At 37.1% G+C, this 9939-nt stretch overlaps 1 pseudogene; it reads left to right on the top strand.

The window, feature by feature from the left end:
- Positions 1-7055: 7055 nt before the first annotated feature.
- LOC102000064 lies at positions 7056-7914 on the top strand (annotated as a pseudogene).
- The last annotated feature ends 2025 nt before the right edge of the window (positions 7915-9939 follow it).

Raw genomic sequence — 9939 nt, 5'->3', positions numbered from 1 at the left:
TCATTGCACACACCAAAGATTCAGTTCCGAGAATCACTCAACTCTGAATGGATGGAGAAAACTAGTTATTAGGAAAACAATGGTGTTCTAAACTTGAGAGCTTCTTCCTGAAAATCGCATCAACATACCACTTTTGGCAGGGTAGTAATAGAAAGGAAAAGTGTGCACATTCTGTTCAATGAGCCCTCTCTGAATAAAAGGGCTGAGTGGATCTCAGACCCCAATTCTCCATGCATGTGCACGAGAAAATGTGTGAAAGTGTGTGCTAGAGACAGAAGAGATACTGTTGGGCCTTGTACATTTGGATGCCATTAACCTATTTTTTTTCTGCATCTTCCTTTGCAATAAGCTGTATGCACTTTGAAAATGCCAAATAATATTAAAATGTATTAGGAAATGAATCATGCTTTTTTCATAATGATAGAACATTTAAAGCATTTTCAACTTGCACTATATATGCTATTCTGGTCATACATATTTACACCCTAAGCCAATATATGGGAATAACCCTAATGTATCCACTTCAGATGTCATATTCTGATGTGTGAGAGACTAAACATAGTTTTCTTCTACCATAATCGATTGCAGCTTGTCAAGGAATACATGCCCACTTAGCTGTAAATGCCCCCACATGCTGCTCACTCTTTAATATCCTTCTCACTTAGTGCCTTGCTTTACCTTGTTCTTAGTCTTTTGTGGACTGACGATTGTGCTATTATTTTCAACATGGAAATGCTCCCTACTAAGAGGCATTTATGTGATACTTTCAGCCATGTAACTTCTTCGGTATTTCTTTGATAATGACGATGCTGGTATAAAAATACTACACATTATGTAATCGAGAACGTTTGACAGTGATTTATGCATTTGTAACACCTTAAAACTTCACCATTAACAAGTGTCATCCACGTCAAAACATAGCAGGTAATTACTCCGTGGAAAGAGATGTTACCCAAGTAATTCCTTAGCAGTGTAGGTAGCTTCCTGTAGAAATGAAATTGCATGCCATTGCCAATGAGAGCATTTCTCATGCTCATCAATGCATAATCGTAGTCTTAATGAGGTCCCAATCACATTTGGCTGTCATGGCTTTTCAGCCTTTTGCAGGTTTGTTAGTTGGTTCTATTAATTAGTATGCATATTTTTAGGATCCTAAAATATGCACAATATTAAGCAGAAGATTTTGAGATGCGTTCTTGACACCCTGTTTGGTTTTTGCACTATTCACAGGCTAGAGAAACTTAGGCATTAGTTGAACGGCTCTCTCTATTCTGCAAAGATAAAAAGGTGTTACAGAATCTCAGTCTGTTCGCCAGAGTGCCCTATTAACAGTTTCTATTTTCTTTTGGTTTTATTACAATCAAAAAAATATGTGATAAAGATCCAATACGGGCAGGTGATGAGACTGCAGAGATGCCTGCCTGGCAATGACGAATTCAAGCCAGTCTCTGATTGATGATTCACAATTAAACCCAGGTTTGTGATGACAGTGGAGGGCATTTAGTAATAGACTTAGTAGGTACTTGGTAGACAGCGCTCATCAAACAGTACACTTTTGGATTTTCAGGAACTACGGTGTGGAACAGAAAGTCAATCCAGTTTGAATACCTCATAGTTGTAAGGCCTGACTCACAGCCCTTATGCCACAGGGACACATTTCCTTTCTAAATTTGTTAGGCAGAAATGTGACAGAGCCAAGGTGGAAGAATGCCACTTTGGGACATATCTCAATGACGTCTTTCAATAGTTTGTCAATATGACTTGTCTGAACATTTTCTGAAGTAATCGAGTGAACACAGCAGCTGGCGCGGTTCCTTCTGAGTCATAAACATTACAGACCTGAAAGTCAGCTCGTCTTTATTCAAGGCAAGCATCCGTGTTTCTGTGCTATACTCTCAAATGCCTGCCAAATATAAATTTTGTGTTGTGTATCTCAGTGGTTCCAAATAGCAACTGATGAATCACAACTCTCACTGCTCCGTCGATATCTCTGTCTAGTAACAATGTCATTAAAGGGGAAAGGATTAAAATAATCTGTCTTTTCCTTCAAAACTGGATTTCTTTGTTATTCTTCCTAACACATAGTAAGGTTCGGGAATATATCAATAGTGCGTGTGTTTGAACTAGGACATTTTAATTTTGTATAATTGTTTTTCTACACTCAATATTCCATGATTATATATCATATGTGTGTGTGAGAGAGAGTTGAATCAACCTCAGTCTAGAAATGGAAAGTAACTCTTAACATAGTACAAATTCATGTTCACATTAAAATTTGAAAAGCCATTTCATTTTATTGATTTATGGAGTTAGAAGATATGTTTTTGAAATGGTGTATGGATGGGTTCAAGTCCTTTAGAAGTGCTAAACTTAGGAACAAATTTAATGAAATAACATACATGAAACCGCTTTAAGAACTGCACAGTGCTGAACACAGACCCAAACCATGAGCATCCCAGCTTCCCTTGGTAGCTCAGGAACCATTTTATAAGAAAACATGTAACACACTGCTTTGTGGATATTGCTATTAAAGCATTTTCTTCTATTCTCACAATTTTTAATAGGACTCTTTTTCACCTGCTCTTTGTTGCTGTTTGAACAATCATATACACCTTCTGGGTTCTATTAATAATCTGTACGACACCTTTTCAAAAGCAAAACTCAAGATGCTCACTTGAATTTAGATGGTGAAACTGAAGCCATTTTTCAAATATGTGTAAAGATTTATCCATATATATTGCATACATTTCAAATGATTAAAATAACTAATAGCCTCCAATGGAGTTTTCTGCTGTATACCCTTCTATCAAAGCACACACATACCCATGAGTTATGGGTCTAATCTGGTCTGAACGAAGGTATGCTATTACTGAGTTCTTTGTAAATAACCCATGTTTCCCGCACATATTGATACATCAAGAATTTTCAAGTGTATCTTTTGGAGGAACAAGTCAGCATAGGTGTTTTTTCATAGCTTGCTTAGAGGAGTAAACAATATCTACTGAGAGACAAATCGAACCAAGAGTAAAGACCAACATTCAGTACAAGAAGTTTCAAACTTAAACACAGCCTCTTTAAGTAGGTTCTTCAGAATTTGGAGACCATTTCTCTAATAAAAGTTATGCGTTGAACATTGAGAAAAATGAAGTTAGTTTGCACACACACACACACACACACACACACACACACACACACACACACACACACACTTAAAGGACCTGGAATTTGAATTGCAGAGAAATAAAGAAAAAGCACCTTTGAATCTTAGGTTCTACCACTGAACACTGTATCTTGTAAAGAGATAGCTGGGAACTTTTCTGAAGGCCGGAGCTGGGAGCATGATACAATTCAATGGGAAAAGGAACTCATCACATAGTCTAACAAACTATGTTCGATTCCTTGGAATTCCTTTCAAGGAGGTAACTGATTGCTACAAGTTGTCCTCTGACTGCCATATGCACTCAGCAACAAGTACATATGTTCACACACTCAGTTAGATACACACACAAGGAATTGGAATGTAATGAAAAATAAGAAGTAATTGGGAGAAAAAAGGGTTTTTCTTAGGCAGCTTACAATGCATTCTATGTTTTTTTTTTATTTTTCAGATCCTTCTTGCTAGGAACATTGATGGAATGCTTTCCACTTTGTCAACATGTCCATTTTGGCTCTCAAATGGAAATTGGAAAATTTGAGAGGCAGAGAATGAGATGGTTTAGGGCATGGAGAACAAGGAAACACAAATGATGTTTCTAGGGAATGTTGTTCTGTGTAAAGCAAGAATTATTTTCATAGAATAAACTAAGTTTGGCCTATAAAATCAAATAAGTGAAACCCTGCATGTAAAGAAACTGGTGGCCACGCCCACAGACATATATCCAGTAACACAGGAACAATTGTCAGACATTCTCATCGTCAACCACCAGGTGGGGACAAAGCCCAGAAAGAGTTGGTAGTTTTGCCAGGTTACACTGAAAAGCATTTAGAGATGAAAAAAAAAATCAAGAGGGAGAAGTAGAGTCTTCAGTGTGAAATATTTATTAACCTACAAGAATCTGAGTCTTTTGCCTTACGGAGGAGTGTAAAGTTGATGAGCCATCACTTCATGATTTTTTAAATGTATAACATTTCTGTTCATATTTTAAAACACTGGGGTAATGGAAATGGAAATTACTATTAGTTCCATTGTGGGGAATTAAAGAGGGAAAAGATTCAAATTCTTTGTATTATCATGATGATTTCAATACTTATGTCAGACAGAAGTATTATTCTATTGTTATATTTCATATTAGAAGTGGGTTTTTCATATAGAAAGATGGACAATCACCATGTAATCTTCATGCAAAGACTTCATGCTCATCCATTTGCAGTGAGACAGGAAGTAATAAAATCAGCTATTCAGAAAATGACTGCTACATCTCTGGAAAATCCCGAGATGAACCAAAGTCAAACTGATTATATGGAGGGGATTTCGCACTTCACTAATAAAAAACAATTACAATTATGAGATTTTCCACATTTGAGAGTAGAATGGTTTAATGTCATCTCTTTTTTAGGGTATTCTCTGATATTACCTTTTTGACAGTAAGTCGAATGATCAATTTCCAAGTAGTTTTCTTTAGGCGAGAGCTCCACAAATATCTTAACATTATCATAGAAATGACGGGAGGCTACATTGATTAGTAGTAAATGGGAATTTTACTATTGTTCTCACTTCTCTTGCAAGCTCGCCATTTTAAATCTTTCTTTACATAATTACATAAAGGCAGATTTAATCTTAATGTGTCAGAAAGTATTATCATTTTTGCAAGCAGTACTCCAAGGTTAATAATGTCTGGGAATATGGAGTGTTTTTGACTGCAAGATTAGTCTCCTTATTTGAAAGAGGCTTTAAGCTTCATTTCAAAGGAGATTTCACACCCCATGAAATTTAAACTATGACATTTAGAAAAACATTCACTTTATTATAAAGCACTGAAAAATTATAGTGCAAATGCTTCTTGTTCCTATCCATCAAAACTGTGGTGGGAAATGCAAAGGGATTATTTTCTAGGTAAAAATTAGGCGATATGCTGGAAAAATGAATGCCTCCAACTGTTCATCTCAGAGTCAGGTAATTACGGCTTCAATTATGTTATAGCATGTTTTGAAATTAGGTCCTGTATTTGGTTTCAGAAGAGTTTATGTTTAGATAACTTGTTGTTCTTTGAGTTTTCTAGATCTACACTCCATAAAGTGATCTGCATGCTTGAAAATTAAGGTTTTCGGAAATCTTTTTAAAGGATTCTTAACAGCATCTCTGTGTGAGAAGATAATACTGAAAACAGTCAACAGTCGTGCATAAAAATGGCATTTAAAGACAAAGATGAAAATTTGTCTTAATAGGTACTCATTTTCAAATATTCTGACTAGAACTCGCCTTTGATTTGACTGCTATCTTTTCAAAACAAAGTATGTTTGCAATACCAGAATGAAGAAACTCACGTAGATTCCTACAAAGTGCACGACATGGTCTAGACTTCTTGTGTGTGTGCTTGAGTTTTGATCTGTATTCCTATATATCTGCAGCCACACTTAAATATCTATTTTGCTTGCTTATGTGAAAACAAAATATCTATTTTGCTTAATTGACTTAATTGCTCCACACGTTTGGAAGCTACTGAGTGATACTCTTAATCACAAAAGTCCTGTAGCTTTGGGCTGTTAAGTTAATATTTGGTAGAAATGATGTGAATTATATGTTATGTTTCCAAGTAACAAAACCTAAGCCATATGCCAAGGAAAATGATGAGTGTTCAGATTTAATATGTATATAAACTGTTATCTTCCCATAAATGAGCTACTCTTTATGACTCTGTCCTCTATCCCAAGGCTCAGGGAGCATCGTAGGATAGGGGTTGAAATAATGTAAGGGCCAGAGGTTGGGAACGAGTGTTGGGAAAAAGAATATTCTGGACATGGCATTGCAGGTGCACCTGTGAATTCATGACAGAAGTGGCCACATGCTCATGACTGGACTCATTAGCAATCTATCAGGACAGGGAAGGGTTTATAAGGTCCAACTTCCCTAAGGAGCTATAGGCATCTCATGGCTGTGGGGAAGTGTGGGCTATTATTGCTCAGTGGTATGGTCTCTAATGCATTGCCCCACCCTTGCGTATATAAACAATTTTAATTAAATTCAGTGAGCCACATGAAATATGAAAGTAGAAAATGTTATTGAAAGAACAAAATTTCATCACATGTATTTTTGGCACATTTCCCTTTGAAGTTTTTAAGATCCAAACGATGAGCACACACACTGGAACTTAGTCCTTAAGTGTAAGATGTGTGAGCATTTAGTGGACAAGGAAATAAAGAAGGTAGATGAGATTTTCTAATCTTGAATATTAAAACCACATGAAGGATCACGATGAGTCAATTTCATGTTTACTGTACCTACCTCCATCAAGTCTGATTGCAAGCCCAAAAACCTACATGAGATCTTGGAATAAAGATTTTTGTTTATTCAATATTTTTAAATTATTTAATATATTTTACATTATAATATAATTACATTATTTTTGCCCTTCCCTTTCTTCCCTCCAGCTCTTTACTCGTCCCCTCCTGTTAATCACGCCCACGTTTGTCCATGTCTCCCTCTCAAATAGATGGCCTCTTTTTAAATTATTATATTGAGCTCATTTTGTGATATATGTGTTTCAGGGCTGAACACTTTGTATTGGATAACCAGAGAGCCCATCCCTAAGAAAGGCTACAATGCATGACATTGATATCTCTGGTTAATTGGCTAGGTTTTTAGTACCCCTAGTCAAAGAAGTTTCTCTTTATTGCAATGGAGACTGGTATAGCAAACCCCAACTGGATAGTATGCAGAAATCAGTGAACAATGGCGATCACAGTCCCAGTGGATAAATTCCCAGCATAAATCATATGTCTAGAGCTCGTGGAACATGACTAAAGAAGACAAAGAAAAAAAAAAAAGACTCAAAGTAACAGAGAAGCAGGAAGTCTATGTCTCTTAGAAATGGCTGTCTAAACACTTTCTTGGGAAGATGGCGGCAGTGTCGATGTTTCAGGCACCATTCGGAGGTTTTTCTTTTGATAATTGTCGCAGGAATGCCATCTTGGAAGCTGATTTTGCAAAGAAGGGGCTCAAGCTTCCGAAAGCCCGAAAAACTGGCACTATCTTCGCGGGGGTGGTCTATAAGGATGGCATAGTTGTTGGAGCAGACACAAGAGCAACTGAAGGGATGGTTGTTGCTGACAAAAACTGTTCAAAAATTCACTTCATATCTCCTAATATTTATTGCTGTGGTGCTGGGGCAGCTGCAGACACAGACATGACAACCCAGCTTATTTCTTCCAACTTGGAGCTCCACTCTCTCACCACCAGCCGCCTCCCGAGAGTTGTGACTGCCAATCGGATGTTGAAGCAGATGCTTTGCAGGTATCAAGGTTACATTGGTGCAGCCCTAGTTTTGGGGGGAGTAGATGTTACTGGACCTCATCTCTACAGCATCTATCCTCATGGATCAACTGATAAATTGCCTTATGTCACCATGGGTTCCGGCTCCTTGGCAGCAATGGCTGTGTTTGAAGACAAGTTTAGACCAGATATGGAGGAGGAAGAAGCTAAGAAGTTGGTGAGTGAGGCTGTCGCAGCTGGCATCTTTAATGACTTGGGATCTGGAAGCAACATTGATCTGTGTGTCATCAGTAAGAGCAAGCTGGACTTTCTGCGTCCCTACTCAGTGCCCAATAAGAAGGGGACCAGGTTTGGCTGGTACAGGTATGAGAAAGGCATTACAGCTGTCCTCACTGAGAAAGTTACCACTCTGGACATCGAGAAGAGACTGTTCAGACCATGGACACTTCGTGAATGGTGCTGGGGGTGGTTGGTTATGTCTTTGAGTAACTAGGGTGCATCACGCCCCAAAACATACATTCGGCTACTGCTTGCCGAATGAGGCTCAATTAAAAAAAAGACAAAACCCAGAAAAAGAAAAAGAAATGGCTGTCTAAATAAGACATAAATAATAACAATATCAATAGACATGCTGTTTGTCTAGGGGGTGGACTCAGAGAGTCCAGTCTCTAGACTAAGAAGTAGAGACAACTAATGATTGCTTGAGAGTGACATAGAAATGGAGGTGGGACAGGAGAGGATTTAGAGAGAGGAAAGAGTAGGGGAAAATGGTAAAATTTACTTTAATAAAAAATAAAAAATTAGTCATTTGTTGCCTGGCATTCTTTGTGTGATAGAGGGCTCTTGGGATTCTCCCCTCCTGTATTAGCATCTCTATTAATATTGCCACTTGATTTTTTTTGCATTAAAAAGAATTCTGTAGGTCTTTATAAAATACACAAATTTCTACTGGTAGCTACAGGCTTCCAATTATTTTTCTTACTTTGAGTATAATTTCTCAAATGTTATTACCAAATTCCATTTTACAATGGCTTGTTATAATAATAAAATAAAAATTATGACACTAGTGACTGACATTTACTGAGATGATTAATACAAAATAATAGTGTCCTAAGGACCTTAATAACAGAACATTTTTCACTCCCAAACTGTTATGCAGATTACAGAAATTTGGAAACTTTCTCATGGGTACAAAGCTACCAAGAGCAAGACTGGGTTTCAAACCACAGAAGACTGTGTCTAAAGCAATGATTGTAAACTCTAGTTGAGGTCCAGCATCTCTGTTTGAGGTTGTAGCTGAGGTTCCGAATTCCCCTTTCTAACAGGCTCACAAACAACTGCCACACTGCCTGTAGTCCAGATGCAGCTTTTGTAGGAAGCCATGCCACAGTTGCATTACTGTGTACATCATGCCTGAAGGTTGGCATTATAGTGAGTTGAGTCCACTATTGGGTAGCCCACGAGTGTCTTCTCTCTCCCACCAGTTTGCAAAACAAACTTTCGCATAATTAACCCAAGTCATTGGAGCAGAGTTTTTCTGATTGCTTTGAGATCAATTTCTCTGCATTCTGCAACCAAAGTGTGTGGACACTTGGCTTTTGTAGAAAATTTTAACCACCATTTCTACCATGAATTAAAAATAAAAAGATCAATCTATACATTCATAGAATTACTTAAAGAAAAATCAGACATTAACCTTTGCCCATTTTTTTTTATTTTGGATATTTATAGATGTGTATAATTTATAGAAATTCATAAAGAATTAAAAATTTATTATTAGTTATATTTGTACTGTGTGTGGGTGTATGTGTGTGCGTGTATACATGTGCAGAGGCATGGTGGTGGTGAGTACATGCCATGGCAGACAGGATGATGTCAGTGATAACTTTGTGGAATTTGGCTCTCTCTCCTCATGTTATGGATTCTAAGGATGGCACTGAGTTTTATAGGCTAACAGCAAGTGTATTTAACCATTGAACTAACTCAATAGCTCAATGTTCAGAGTTTTTAGGGCTCTGCTCATTTTTAGTAATTCTTTAATGAGATGAGTGCTTTTCATTCAAAATTATTAAATGATTATCAGTAGTCAAAAAATTATGCTTTACATAATCTTTTTTATTTCAAAAATTTACTATTTAACATTCAGATATACTTACTAACCTAAAATAATTCTGAGTTCCTAAGTTTGCAGTGGGAAAGGGCGTATCATGAGACTGCAGACTTTGGAAAGGCCCTGTATCTAAATTCTTGCATACATTTTTTTTTAAAACTGAAAACTTGCCCCACATTCCTGTTTTAGGAGTATCCCAAAGCACTCATAAGCATCAAAGGCTCCATATTGATCACTTCTTTTCTCATTCTTCAATTTTTAAAGCTACAGTATTACTTTTAGATCAAAGCTTTCTTTTTGGTGGTCATCCAGGAAACTTACCTGGTATGATGGGGGAATTTAAAATAGAAGGATTGCCCTCCATAGACCAATGTAGATACTGGATATGGAGAAGCTGTCT

Source organism: Microtus ochrogaster, chromosome 17 (genome assembly GCF_000317375.1).
Source record: "Microtus ochrogaster isolate Prairie Vole_2 chromosome 17, MicOch1.0, whole genome shotgun sequence".
NCBI lineage: Eukaryota > Metazoa > Chordata > Mammalia > Rodentia > Cricetidae > Microtus > Microtus ochrogaster.
The sequence above is the reverse complement of the archived record's forward strand: the minus strand, read 5'-3'. Positions and strand labels throughout refer to the sequence as shown.